The 14,383-nt window shown below is 40.7% G+C and overlaps 1 protein-coding gene across 2 annotated transcripts in view; it reads right to left on the reverse strand.

The window, feature by feature from the left end:
* LRRC8C (leucine rich repeat containing 8 VRAC subunit C) overlaps window positions 1–14,383 on the reverse strand; it is an 83,035-nt gene that overhangs the window by 16,215 nt on the left and 52,437 nt on the right. The window contains exon 1 of one of the 2 annotated variants that reach the window (XM_081495477.1): window positions 11,429–11,544. The exons of the other annotated variant lie outside the window; for it this stretch is intronic. The gene's annotated coding sequence lies outside the window, so the exon portion shown is untranslated. Of the gene's footprint in view, window positions 1–11,428; window positions 11,545–14,383 lie in introns of those variants that run through there. 2 annotated transcript variants of the gene reach the window in all.

Raw genomic sequence — 14,383 nt, forward strand, 5'->3', positions numbered from 1 at the left:
GTGGTCCAATCTATGTGAAAGAATAGATGGTATTATTTACAAGAGAGAACAGCTGTACTTCGCTATGACATCACCAGGGCTTCCCTGGTGGCTCAGATGGCAAAGATTCTGCTTGCAATGCGGGAGACCCAGGTTCAATCCCTGGGTTGGGAAGATCCTTTGGAGAAGGGAACGGCAACCCACTCCAGTATTCTTGCCTGGGAATTTCATGGACAGAGGAGCCTGGCAGACTACAGTTTATAGGGTCTCAAAGAGCTGGACACGACTGAGTGACAAACACTTTAACTTACATGATATTACAGAAGGCTTGCAGGTAAGGCAAGAGTCATGCCAATCCTCAGTTATTTAGGTGTGATGGATGGTTGGAGAATTTTTTTTTCCAATCATTTTATGCTTTTTGGAAGTTAAGCTATCTGGACTCCAGAAATACCATTAATTTGGTTCCACACATTCCAGGCAAATAGATATTTTACCATATAAGGTAAATTTCAGCTGTGGATTTTTTTTTCTTTTTTTCTAACTCATCTGATGGTTGACCTTTGGGCAGAACTCAAGACTCTACTTTATTCCTCCTTTTTTCTTTCTAGGAGAAAGAGGACTGGTAGAGATGGTAACATTAAAGGAAAAGGTATTGAACCTTGGTGCTTAAGGGGTTAAGGGGTTAAGGCTCTGAGTTTGAGCAGGGGCTCTCTAAGAATTAGTTTGTTTGGAGTCTCTCTTTAGAGCTTCTCACAGGAGTCATCACTCTGAAGTCTCTCTTATTCCCTGAAGTTGATGTGATAGGTGGGTCTGGAGCTGCCCCCCTCTTAGAAGTGGATTATACCCTGGGAGGGCCTGAGGAGGATTGCTCAGACAAGCTCTCCTGCTGGCTTTTTGGAGAATCAACAGCCAGTTTCCTCCTCCCCACCCCTTCCTCACCCAGTCTCTTCTTTGCCCAGCTTCCCCTTTTCTTGCTCCAGGGAGACAGATTAAAGCACAGGGAAAGAGGATAAAGGAGGCTTCCTGTGCTCTCCCACCGGCTTCCGGTTCAGCCTTCAGCGTTTAGCCAAAGGAAGTCCTTGTGACTTATCTGAGTTCTGGCCTAGCTCACTGGGAGAGTGCAGTGAGGTCTGGGGCCACAGCTTAGTTTTCATCAAATGTTCTTTTGTCTGTCTGTCCTTTGCCTATATAGCTCCTGCAGATCCTTTGGAAGAGGGAAGCAGACAGCTGTGAGAGGGAAGAACTGGGCATTTGGACCTTGATCTTAGACATCTTTCAATCTCTTTGCCAGAGACTCAACTAATCACACCTATGACATCTCGAAATGTCAGATGAAGAGAAGGCTTTTGAAGTCTAGAGTTAGAGACTAAACATAATACATTTCTATTTTACCATCATGTTTCTCCCATCATCTGTGAAATGAAAATGATGCCAATACTGCTCATTTAATGAAACTGGCTCAGAAAGACCATGTGTTTTATCCAACATCATATGGCAGAGTCCCCATTTTTTTTGCTTGAAGCTCTGGGGAAAGATTCAACTTTTCTCTTTAATTTTACTTGACCTAGCTGAAATTATAAAAATTAACCCAGATTTAAGATTCCCAGGGAGCATATGAGGTTACTTACAAGGTAAACTGATGACGCAGTTGATGGTCTGTTTATTAGACAAAAGATTTGTGGCTGATACTACAGAATTCTAAAAGTTTAAAATTAAGCAACTGACCAATACAAATGATACACAAGAGTGATTCAGAAGAGGATCTCTACAACATAGTCTCCTCATGCATTAGGCATTTCCTGAGTCCAGCTCCAACATTTTAAAAGCTTACATTAACATCCCAAAACATAAGCTAACATATTTGAATTTAGGATTACACAGCCTTAGTTTTAGGTATTGGTCCAAAGAATCTTGCCAACTCTTAAGACTAATATACTTTGAGTAGGGAGATACCAACTCAAATCTAAAGTAGCTAATTCTAATATTGCCAGTTAGAACAGTTTACTTCTTAGGAAGCCTAAAGATTTTTAACTTGCTATTACATAATGAACAGTGATGTATACATTTCAAAGCCTCTATTTCTTTATTCTTAGAAATAAAATACTGTTACATCTAAAAAGCTGTAAGTCTTTATTTGCTAGACACTTCCACATGGACATTTATTAAATTTTATTTTGCCTTACAAGTCTTATTCTTTGTAACACATCACAACATTTTTTTTTTTTTCAGGAATATAATCTAAACCATCCTACACAGAATATCAAGAAACTTGATTTCCCCAGGTAGACTTAACTATTCTTCCTCTTTGGCAGCTATTGCAATCTATGGTCATTACAATATGAACACACACGCCTGCGCACACACATACACACACCCCCCAGCAATTATATTGTGTTTTAGAAGGATGTATCTGAATGTCTATCTTTGCAACAGTTTAAACATCTTCTGGGCCAAGAGCAAGTTTTATGTTATCAGAACTTAGCACAGTGTCTATAACATAGCATACTGAATAAATTGGTACAATGAATGAATGTGTTACTTTGCTTTCCAACTATTCCTTAAGCTTCTTAAGAGATGGAGCCTTAAATTATTTTTACTCCCAATAATATCTAACAGCTCTTGGAACCTAGTCAACATTCAGTAAATATGTACTGATTTACTTGCGATTTCATAGCAAAAATGTGATTAAACAGCACACTTCTCCCTATTACCAAATTCGCTCAAATAGAAACCAGATATTAATTTGTCAAGGATGCTGTAAAAGAGATTTCTATATTGGATGAGAACTTATACTAAATCACCTCTAAATTCTTTTCCAATTCTGAAATTCTATTACTTTTATTTCTTTAAAAGAAATTTAACTAGTACAGGACCTTCTTAGATTAGAATGACCTTTTTAGATTAGAATAAACCAATATCATGAAAATATCACCATTACTCAGAAACCACTAAATTTTAAATAAAATTTTTTTAATCTCTGAAAGACTGCTGCTGCTGCTGCTAAGTCGCTTCAGTCATGTCCGACTCTTGTGCGACCCCACAGACAGCAGCCCAACAGGCTCCTCCATCCATGGGATTTTCCAGGCAAGAGTACTGGAGTGGGTTGCCATTGCCTTCTCCGTCTGAAAGACTAAACTATACTAAATAGTTAATGAACATAAGCAAGCCTTCAAAAGTTCGTTTGAAAACTGGTTGTTTAGAAAGAAGAAACCATTTTCCCACAAAACAACATGGAGGTTTTTAGACTCTCAAGGCAGCTTGTAAAATCTATTCCATGGGTATAAGGTCAAGTACTAATACCATTACAGAACTCAGTCAACACTTACAATGAGGTTTGCTTAGGGATGCCCTAAAAATACTTCTCTACCCAACATCGTATGAATGGACAATCATCTGTACAAGAAAAACCTGATTTTCACCATGGCATTCAACTTTATTATAAAACAACCACAAATGGCCAAAACACAACAAATTCTTGGTTCTGTAAAAATATACTTCATTGGCTTCACTGCAGTGATTCTGTAACTTGCTCTTCCAAGGTGGCCTCAATGTCTACAATTTCTTAACTCTCTTTGCCATAAAAGCATGATTTTTTTTTTTTTTACACAATTTTGGTTGTAGTTTTCTAAAACATGAGGGCACATAACATACAAGTCAGGAGTTGTTCATCTATTTTTAGCATATTTTTGCAGTACATCCTCAAAGGATTTTTTCTTTCAAGTTTATTGTTCAAGCTTAAGGGCCTGTCTCCCTTCTCCAGCACTGGGTTTATGATAATTGTTCTAGAGAGGATGCTCCTCACATTCCTATCCAGTTCTGCAAAGGGCTGTGCTTAATCTCTGATACTCCTAAAGAAAGATCACTTGCTACTGGCTGCTTTTTCTACTTTTTTGCAGGGGAGATCCGATTTTTATCTCCTCTCATTAATTATACCACACAAAGCTTTCCTCCATCAGTTTATGATCCAGTTTTAAATTAAGTGTTTGTACAATTGTTTTTAGTAAGACAGTTAATAAATTCTTAGAGCTGCTGAAGCACATTGATGCATTCACTCAACACACATTCCTTGTGTGTTAGGTCTAAGACACAAAAGTGGGTACAAAGATGTACCAGACACAGATCCTGCCTTTGGGCAACTTGAAGTCTTGAACGGGCAATGAGATATGTTAATATTTTCTTCTATACCCTGTGGTTAGTGTCAACAAAGAGGTAATACTAATTGCTTTGGTAGGTCATAAGGTCCCAGATTTCACACACTGCAGTATTAAATTCTTTGTCTTAACTCTGACAAGTCTGAAGCTTAAATCTCAGGTGCCTGACATTTGTGGTAATGCTCCACTTATATCAATACTGATGTCAAGCCTCACACGGTGGATCCTAGCAAGAAAACAGTGGAAGGCACCACACTCGCCTGTGTGCCTGCCACACTGGCCTCTTGTGTTTCCTTTGCCTGGAATGTTCTTCTGGATACCCCCATGCCTCCCCATCTCAGCTCCTTTGGTATTGCTCCAGTGTTACTTTTTCAGAGAGGACTTCCTTGACCACCTTACTTAAAGTAAGGCCCCTGTCTCTCTCCTTACACTGCTTTTTCACAAAGCACTTAAAATACACCTGACATTATATTTCAGATGTATCAGTTGATATTTTTTGGTAGGGCTTGTCATTTTTATCACTGCCTAAACTCACTGCCTAGAACTTAATTGTATGTAAAGGATAAATGCCCACAGTTCTCGACATGAGGATTGTCCCTGTAGGCTCTCCTCCATCAGGCCATTCACTCTCTGCACGTGCATCTCCAATAATGGGAAACTCACAACCGAACATGGTATTTTCAGAAAGAGCTTAACTTTTTGAAAGTTGGGTTTGTACTGAGCCAAAATCTTCTTTCTAAAACTTCTGTTGTTGGTTCTATTTGGTGTCCTAGGACACATGAAATCAGTTTAGACCATTTACACTTTCCACATGGCAGCCCTTTGAGTACCTGCTATCTTTTCTCATGATACCATCAATTTTCTCAGCTTTAGGCTATGTATACCTTCAACTAGGTCTCGTACAGGTTTTTGGTCTCTTTTTTCTACTGGTCACAGTCTCTTAAGTTATGGTGTAAAATACCCAGAAATAAGCACAGTATCTCTGTAATTCAAAGGTCTCAGTCCCTTTTCAAGGCTGTTAAGGTGGCACCAGTGGTAAAGAACCTGCCTGCCAAAGCAGGAGACATAACAGACACGGGTGCGATCCCTGCATCAGGAAGATCCCCTGGAGAACGAAATGGCAGTCCACTCCAGTATTCTTGCCTGGAGAATCCCATGGACAGAGCAGTCGCGCAGGCTATGGTCCATGGGGTCACAAAGAGTTGGACACGACTGAAGCAACTTAGCACACAAATGCTCACCATACATTAGCACATGGCAAAAATGTCTCATCCACTCTTCTGCACTCATCCTGTCATTCCACAGAATGAACTCTGGTGAGTACTTACTTATCCAGGACCACCACTGTCTTTCCTCACGGGGACAAATGAATGAACCTTCCAGGGGAGGCCTGGTCTTGCAAGGTTTCTATTTCCAACAATTAGAGAGAATTCTTTCAGCTAGAGTTTTGCTTTTGAAACAATGGGATGCTAAATCTTAAGAGTTAATGACGTACCCACTTGTGAAATTTAGAGTTAGGAAATTTCCTGCTTGTAAATAGAATATTTGCAGAGATTTAGAAATTTACAATTGGGAACGGAATGAGAATTAGACGGAGCTTCTGCCCCATATTCTATAAAGGAAATCTGAAGACATTAGTTCATATAGTCAATGTGTTTTGTCGCGTGTGTGGTGGGCAAGGGAACCCTCAGGGGCAGAGGGCTGAACCTTCCGTATTCCTCCAAGCACAGTATTTTATCAGTTCCTGCAAAGTCCCTCCCTCCCCATTTCCTCTTCCTCCTCTCTTTTCTTTCCTTTTATCAGCTTACACCATTCTACTCCCCTTTACCACCACAAATGAGAACTCTTCATATAAATTTTGATATATGTTCACCAAGTTTCTCAAAAATAAACTAACTAGTATATTCTTAATATTGCTTTGAATTTATAAACTAGTTTTTGAGGACTGTACATCTTTGTAATGTCAAGTTTGTGCCATCCAAAGACACAATGTCTTTCCATTTATTCAAATTGTCTTATAAGTCATTTATGAGGCATTTAAAAGCTATTAATGAAGTTCTTGTGTATTCTTGATTAGCTTAATTCCTAGATACTTAATAGCTTTCATTGCCACTGTGAGTGGGATCTTATATTTTGTTAAATCTTTCAGTTGGTGTGTATCTTTCTAGTTGGGAGTGTTTTATTTCATAGTTTAAATTAAAGTAAATACAAAAGAATAATACTAGATTTTTAAAAAACTGTAGGAAGGACAGATGTTCCAAAACAATAGGAACTGTAAAATAAAAATAACAAAAATGCAGGATTTTACAAAGAAAAACAGTAGCATGGGGACAAAATAACAGCACACATTATGTATGTTAAATGTAAGATTCCAGATATAATGTAGGAACTTACAAGCCTTGCAATTAAAATGTAGTGCCAAGTGTTAACCTAACCCTTAGCACAGAGACCCTGTGTAGGCCGAGAAGATCTAGACGTGCTCAGTGTTCCCAGTGAAATGGGAAAGAGGGGTCTCAGGGAGGAACCAAGCTAGGGCAGAGGAGGAGGAGTGAATCTGCTTGCCTGACAGGATGAGAGGATCGAGGAGGGTCTCCAAATCAAAGGTCCTGATTAGAAATACAAGGTTATCTCCCTCCATCTCATGATAAACCCGCTTAATAGAGATTTTTAAACACAGATTTTGGTGATTTACAACATAGGATCCACAAGAGACTAGGATCGAACCCGGGTCTCCTGCATTGTAGGCAGATTCTTTACCAACCGAGCCACTATGCTATGCTATGCTATGCTATGCTAAGTCGCTTCAGTCGTGTCCGACTCTGTGCGACCCCACAGACGGCAGCTCACCAGGCTCTGCTGTCCCTAGGATTCTCCAGGCAAGAACACTGGAGTGGGTTGCCATTTCTTTCTCCAGTGCATGAAAGGGAAAAGTGAAAGTGAAGTCGCTCAGTCGTGTCCGACTCTTAGCGATCCCATGGACTGTAGCCTACCAGGCTCCTCCGTCCATGGGATTTTCCAGGCAAGAGTACTGGAGTGGGGTGCCATTGCCTTCTCCGACCGAGCCACTAGGCAAGTCCTAACAAGAGACTAAATATAAGTAAATCTCAGTTGCTTCACAGATGAAAAAATTCAATACTCTTGTCAGTGCTTTGTTATCTGAGGGAAAGATGTATTATTAAACAATCAATAGGCAACAAAGTCATAACAATCCATAATAGTGAAATAAAAAGAAACGTTCCCCATTCACTGAATGGCATTGGGCGGCATCAGATGGTCTAAGAAAAGCATTTAGATTCATGTCCTGTGTAAAACCCAAGAGAACGAGGTGAAAGGCACTCATATATTATTCTTGTGGTCAGGAATTCACTGCACATTAAGTTGTCAAGGTGATAGATGACAAGAAATAAAGTTCTAGGGAAGAAAAAGTATCAGTTTGAATAAACCATCATAACAAGGAAATCCTAACTAAGGCATATTTTTGTTACGAGATGTAACAGGGATTTGGAAATAGTGTTTCTCTCACAGCATCCACCACCATGATGAGATGAGAAAGGTTGCTCTTTAAAATTATTTTCACCATCAAATGATTTTTATTTTATATTCCCCAAAGAGGGAAGTAGAATGGTAACTTGTTGTGGGTACACAGAAACTTTATAAAATATATCTTAGATGAGGTCTTCATTTTAAGCCTACCCACTGGTACTATCTGCTGTTTCATTAGGATTCTGAATTTCATCTTAAACAATAGGCTAATCTAAGTAAGAATTTCTGAGTCTCCATCTGTCAATTCAGATTTGGCAAAGGAAAAATGTACTAGAGATCCTGGGTAGTATGGGACAAAGGGTTAGGGGAGAGAGGCAGAAGCAAGGATTCAGGGTGTGTAATCAAAATGAACTATTCTGGGACTTCCCTGGTGGTCCAGTGGTTAAGATTCCAAGCTCCCAATGCAGGGGGCCTGGGTTCAATCCCAGTTTGCATGCTGCAACAAAAGATCTCACACATAGTAACCAAGATCCCACGTGCTGCAACTAAGCCCTGGCACAGCAAAATAAATTTTTTTAAAAAATGAACTACTCTGAAATCACTAATTTTTACCACCTGTGCTTTCCAGTGACCTGCCTGTGAGTATTTTCAGTTGAAGGCCATTTGCCATGGAGTTGATGCTGATGGTTCTAAATCAGAGAAGCAGTTGAGTATGAAGCAAAAATAAAAGTGATGATCAACTCCAACCAGCAAGCTCCAATGTCCCAAACTCTTCTCCAGTGTGACTCTACTGGACAGTTTGCTCCTGGCCATTGGCTTAGTCTATTAGGATTTTTTTTGTAGGTGATTTCAAGTTATTGAAATCATTCTCTTGGCTTTTTCCCCCTCTAATTCAGAAAGCAGGAAATGTCTTTCCTGTGTAGCAGTCACAGAGCAGTCCCCTAGGGCTTCCAGGGGGCTTGTCTTCCAGTTCCTGTTGCTGGTTTCTAACTGTTAACTCTATATTTGGTAACAGCTTGACCATGGGCTGTTTTGGATTTGGTCATAATAAGATAACCTGGAGTCATGGAGCAGAGATCTAAAGCAATCTTATTTTTCCAGGAAGCAGCGTGTTGACCTTTCAGGATTTCGTCTATTTTATTGAATGTGAGTATTTGAATAGTATTGTTTATAGCACAAGGTTGGGTGTTTATGCTATTGGTCCTTGAGGGTGTGTGACTGTACAGAAATAGGATACATACACTCTCCTGGTTTACAATGAGTTTATATTTGTTTGTTATGTGGACTGATACAATCTAAGGAATGCTCTTTATGCGTGCTCTTAGTCCATGGCAGCCTTGAAAATAGTCACTTGCTCAGAAATGAATAAATATTTGTCAGATGAGTAAGACAAATGTTGATTTTGATCCCTTCACATCGAAAGGCAAGAATCAACACACCATTGATAAGACAATATCTTCCTCCTTTCCCCAGTATTTTCAAAGCTGTATAGTGTTAAACCTATATGCACACCATCTCTTTTGGAATAAAGAGATAATTATATACATTACCATGTGTAAGATAGATAGCTAGTGGGAAGCTGCTATATAACACAGAGAGCCCAGCCTGGTGCTCTGAGACGACCTAGAAGGGTGGGATGAGGGTGGGGAGGGAGGGAGGCTCAAGAGGGAGAGGAGATATATGCATATATATATGAAATTATGACTGATTCACATTGTTGCATGGCAGTCATCAACACAACACTGTAAAGCAATTATCCTCCAATTAAAAAAATAAATTAATTTAAAAAATAAAGTAAAAGGGTAACTGTATAATGATTAAAAAAAAAGAGATAATGAACAATTGTTCCCTATTGGAAGAGGCCATTTATAAAATAGTAAAAAAGCTGCTGGAATAATATTTTACCACCAATGAGTACTCTTCTAACCCTACTGACATTTTGCTTTGCTATGTTTTCAAATCCCAAGAGTTATCTTATTTTATAAACATGATCAAAATGAATGACTGCACTTTTATTGCACAAAGGGAAAATCAAGGCATAAAAACATATTGTGATTATTGTAAGATCCCCTTAGAAATGGGAAAGGATTTTGAGCTTCAAAGAGAACCTTTTGTTTATGAAGTTATCAGTCATTAAACAGGATTATCCCAGCAGAGCTAAAGTAAGAGCTTAAATTCTCCCCCTCAGGAACATTACTTTCATTTGCAATACAAATACTGGGTGGTTGTACTCTCTTTAGTAATTTATATTGTATTTCTTGTCTCTTTAATGTTCACTACAGGTTAGAAGTTATTATTTGTTAATAGTAGGTGTACAGTGAATAATCTTTTAGAGAACCTAAGCTGTAATTAAGAAAAAAACAATCTTGTTATAACTTTCTATTTTCTCTTTCAGTCATCTTGCACTTCTGTTTCTACTTAAAAGCCTGTTTTACACGCCAAAATTTGGCTATTACAATTTGCAACTGTAATGATTCCATACTATCTCACCCATAGCAGAGTACACAGGAGTGAAAGGTACATGGTGGAGAACTGACCTGAGATCTGAACCCTGGCTGCATCTCTCTTGGCTTTGGGACATCACCTAACCTTTCAGATGAGAATTCTCACCTGAAAAATGGAACTGATCTACCTCCCAAGGGTCCTTATAGGAGCTAAATAAAATGTATACAGATTCTATCACAGGCTCCTTACCATTGTCGCTCAGTGGGAGTGCTATTAGCATCCTAGATTCCGTGGGAATGCCACACCCAGAGCAGGATGCCCCTGAAAAGGCTATGAGGACCCATCAATGAGGGCTTTCTGAAATAATCACACTAAATCTACTGCTTATACTGATTTTTTCCTTTAATTCTTCTTTTCAAAAAATGTATATTTTCGTTTTATATACTTATTCTTTGAGAATTCACTCAAATTCGCCTCCTCAAGTCCCTAACTTCCAGTAGCTGAGATGACATCATATTTAATGCTCTTGAAGTCTACCACCATTAAGGTGCTTACACGTTGCATGGCATCGCTTCTGTATTCCTATGGTCTGTAGACTGTTAGCAATCCAAGGGCAGGGGCTGTTACTGTATTCTCTTTCAGTGTCTCCAGCACATCATACAACACCTGATACACTGAGGGTGCTTAGAGATGTTTGTTGAACCATGGTCTACCCCATATGAATTCTGAGCTTTGTAGCCTTCACCTTCTGATGCAATCTTCCTTTGGGGTATTTCAGATGTTTTAGAACCTTGACATCTCAGATTGTACTTCTGGTATCCAGTCAACTGGCATCCATATTCTTAAAGGCAGTAAGGATGAAACAGGCCTGTGTGTGAAGGCTCCAGGTTGGGTCACCCATCTGAGCAGCGGTATTCGATGTGCTGGGCAGGGTGCTAAGTGGGAAGCTTCTGTGTAGCAGAGAGACATGATGGGAACTGTGCTCCGGGAAGATGGTTCTGACCAGGGCTCGGGAAGAGATGCTTAAGTTGTGCTTGAACTCACAGCAGCCATATCCCTAAATGATGTTCATCATGGCATTTTCATAGGTACACACTCCCATTTTCATTTATCTTGTTCCAAGTTAGCTACTAGTTCTTACAGATGCTCTGTGGTTTCCCTTTTCTACGATGGAATAAGCAAGCAAGAGAAACTCCTGCACTTATTAATAAGCAGGCCCTGCAGCAGTTCTGCTGTCATGCGTGGCACAGTGATAAAGTAAGACAGATGCAGAGTCTTCCTGCAGACCTGTGTTACCCTCCTTCTGCTATTTCCCCAATTTGCCATTCCAAAATCCGCCCTTCTCCTCGGGGACCCCAATCCATACTCACCTTGTTGCCGCATCTTGCTGCCTCCCTTCCCCCACAATCTCTCAGCAGATGGGTCACTTTCTACTTCGTGGAAGCTCTAAGGCATACACTCCCATCTTACTGTGTCTTTCCTCTCCCTGCAAAAAATGTCTCTGTAGCCATCATTCTTGTTCTTGTAGAAGGTGCTCCCTCTACCCAAATCAATGATAATCCCCCCTGGATCCTGGATCCAACACCTCCTTCCTCCTGAAGATGATCATTCTTCTCTTACCATCAACTCCCAGGTCTTCTATTCAACTGCTTACTTCTCCACTTGGACATTTAACATATTTCAAACTTAACATGCTCGAAAACAAACTTTTTCCAGTGGCTCAGGCCTAAAAATCTTATAGTCATTCTTGATTTCTTTTTCTCTCATTTATCTCATTCAATCCAATCTTTTAGCAACTCTCATTTTTTTTCATTTAAAATATATCCAGAACCACAGCTTCAGTCCTAGCCCAAGCCATCTGATTTGTGTCATGCCTGGATTATTGCACTAGCCTTCTCAGTAATCCCCGTTTCCATTCTTGCCCCCCAACACTGTATTCTCAGCACCTAGAGTGGTCTTGTCAAAACCTAAGTCAGATAATGACAAGCCTCCAAACACAGAGCATCTCACTCAGAGCAAAGACAGAATCTTTACAGCTGACTCCAGGCCCTCCAAGATCTGGCAGCTGTTGCCTCTCAGGCCTCATCTTCTATTACTCTACTCCTCACTCTGCTCTAGCCCACTGGCCTCCTGGCTTTTCCCTCAGTGTGTGAGGAACACTCCTGCTTCAGGCCTGTAACATCACCTCAACATTCAAACTTATAGTGTTATAACAGATTTTGCTTGGTTCCAGAATCATTTGGAAACAGGACTGGAGTCACAGCTTGCCAGTTAGGCAGCATCAGGCTCTTTCCCTTTGGGGGGAATCTTCACAACTATCTGTATGGTGGTCCACACTACTGCCCAAGGGCTAGTCTCTCCCCAGGCTTTTCCTCCCCGATCATCTCAGGTGCACGGAAGAGAAATCCACAGTATGCAGGTTCCAGATTTACTCTGACTTTGATGCCTTATGTTCCCAAGGAGCCAACAACTCTTGTAACTTAGTAGATAGATATTCCACGTGTCAAGGGACATGCCCAGTTACAGGTGTCACCAGAATCACAGAAATCCCCATCTATGTCTTCCTACCAGGCATTTTTATCATTCCCCGAGCCCAGATGTAGTTGATCAATCAGCAGCCATTGATGCCATGAGCAATGTTGCCTAGTAACACAATTAACATTCTATTGTATCAGGCTCCAGGGAAACTGAGATAGAAAGCTGAGAAAGCCAAATGCCAATTTCTTCAGTAGAAGGGGAAGGATACTGTGACCGCTTTGTTCACTGTGTCTTTTGCTCCATCTGTTCCCTCTGGTAGGATGGCTCCTTCCCGGATATCTGGATGGGCTGCTCTCGCACTGACTTCAATTCCTTCTTCACAAGTCACCTCCCTGGTGAGGGCACCCTGTTTGAGAACCACAAGTGCTAATCTCAGCTGCTGGGATTTCCTACCATTCTTGTATGCTTTATTTTCTTTTCCATTGTTCTTATTACCTTCTAACATGTATGCTGATGCTGCTGTTCAGTCACTCAGTTGTGTCCAACTCTTTGCGACCCCATGAACTGCAGCACGCCAGGCTTCCCTGTCCTTCCCCGTCTCCTGGAATTTGCTCAAACTCATGTCCGTCAAGTCAGTGATGCCATTCAACCATCTCATCCTATGTCGCCCCTTTCTCCTCTCGCCCACAATCTTTTCCAGCATCAGGGTCTTTTCCAGTGAATCAGCGTATAACTGACTGATTTTGCTTATTATTTTTCCCCATAGAACTTAAATTTTATAAGGCTAGGAGATTTGTCTTTTATTTTTATCTCCTGCATTGACAATGCCTGGCCTGTACAACAGTGCCTGTCACACAGTAGGTTCTTCAACAACTAGCTGTTTTATTTGTGAATGAATTTATGCCCTTTCTTTCAAACTCTAGTTTTTCACTGGCATCATTTTATTGGTGTGGGGAGGAGGGCGAAATATTCTCAGTCCACAAATAAAATGCAGCCTGGTGTTAGGGATTAGGATAGGGACTTGGGGCCAAACTGTTTGGATTTCAACAAGGGTTTTGTCAGTCACCTTGGAAGTTTTCCTAATCTCTTGGTGCCTTAGTTTTTCATCTACAAATGGGGATAATAATAGAACATCCTAGGGTTGGTATGAGGACGAAATGATTTAAAACATATGTGAAGTGTTCAGAAGAGTGCCTGACACGTAGGAAGCACTGTGCTCAGACATTTAGTCCTGTCTGAGTCTTTGCGACCCTATGGGCTGTAGCCCACCAGGCTCCTTTGTCCGTGGAATTTCCCATGGATAGCCATTTCCTTCTACAGGGGATCTTCCTGACCCAGGGACTAAACCTGCGTCTCCTGCATTGCAGGTGAATTCTTTACCACTGCACCCACCTGGGAAGCCGTAGGAAGCACTAGATGTTAACTGTTATTAAAATCAACAACAAAAAGGTTTTTATTTCTACTCTGTACCACTTCTAGCTACTTCCCTCTTTCCTGACTTTTCCTCTCAGATGATCTATCAATACATGAAAGTCCCACCTACCCCACAGCCTTTAACTTCCATTCAGTTTTCCAACCACATGCACTAAGGTTTCTAAAGGCCTAGTTGCTGTTTTTCTCTCCTCAGCCTGTGAGTTAGTTGAACCACCTGCCTTCACTGACCACACCTGAGCCCCTCCTCTCTCCTGGTTTCCACCTGTCCTTAGGGCTGCCCCTCGTTAGCCTTTTCCAGAGCAGTTTCCATCACTCACTTTTTACTGCCATTCCTGACGTTACCTCACCAACTGCATCCTCCCGGTCTGACTCTATCCCCAGGCGCTTCTTGCTTCAACTCTCACACTGACGAC

Source organism: Giraffa tippelskirchi, chromosome 5 (genome assembly GCF_054371585.1).
Source record: "Giraffa tippelskirchi isolate mGirTip1 chromosome 5, T2T-mGirTip1v1.2.pri, whole genome shotgun sequence".
NCBI lineage: Eukaryota > Metazoa > Chordata > Mammalia > Artiodactyla > Giraffidae > Giraffa > Giraffa tippelskirchi.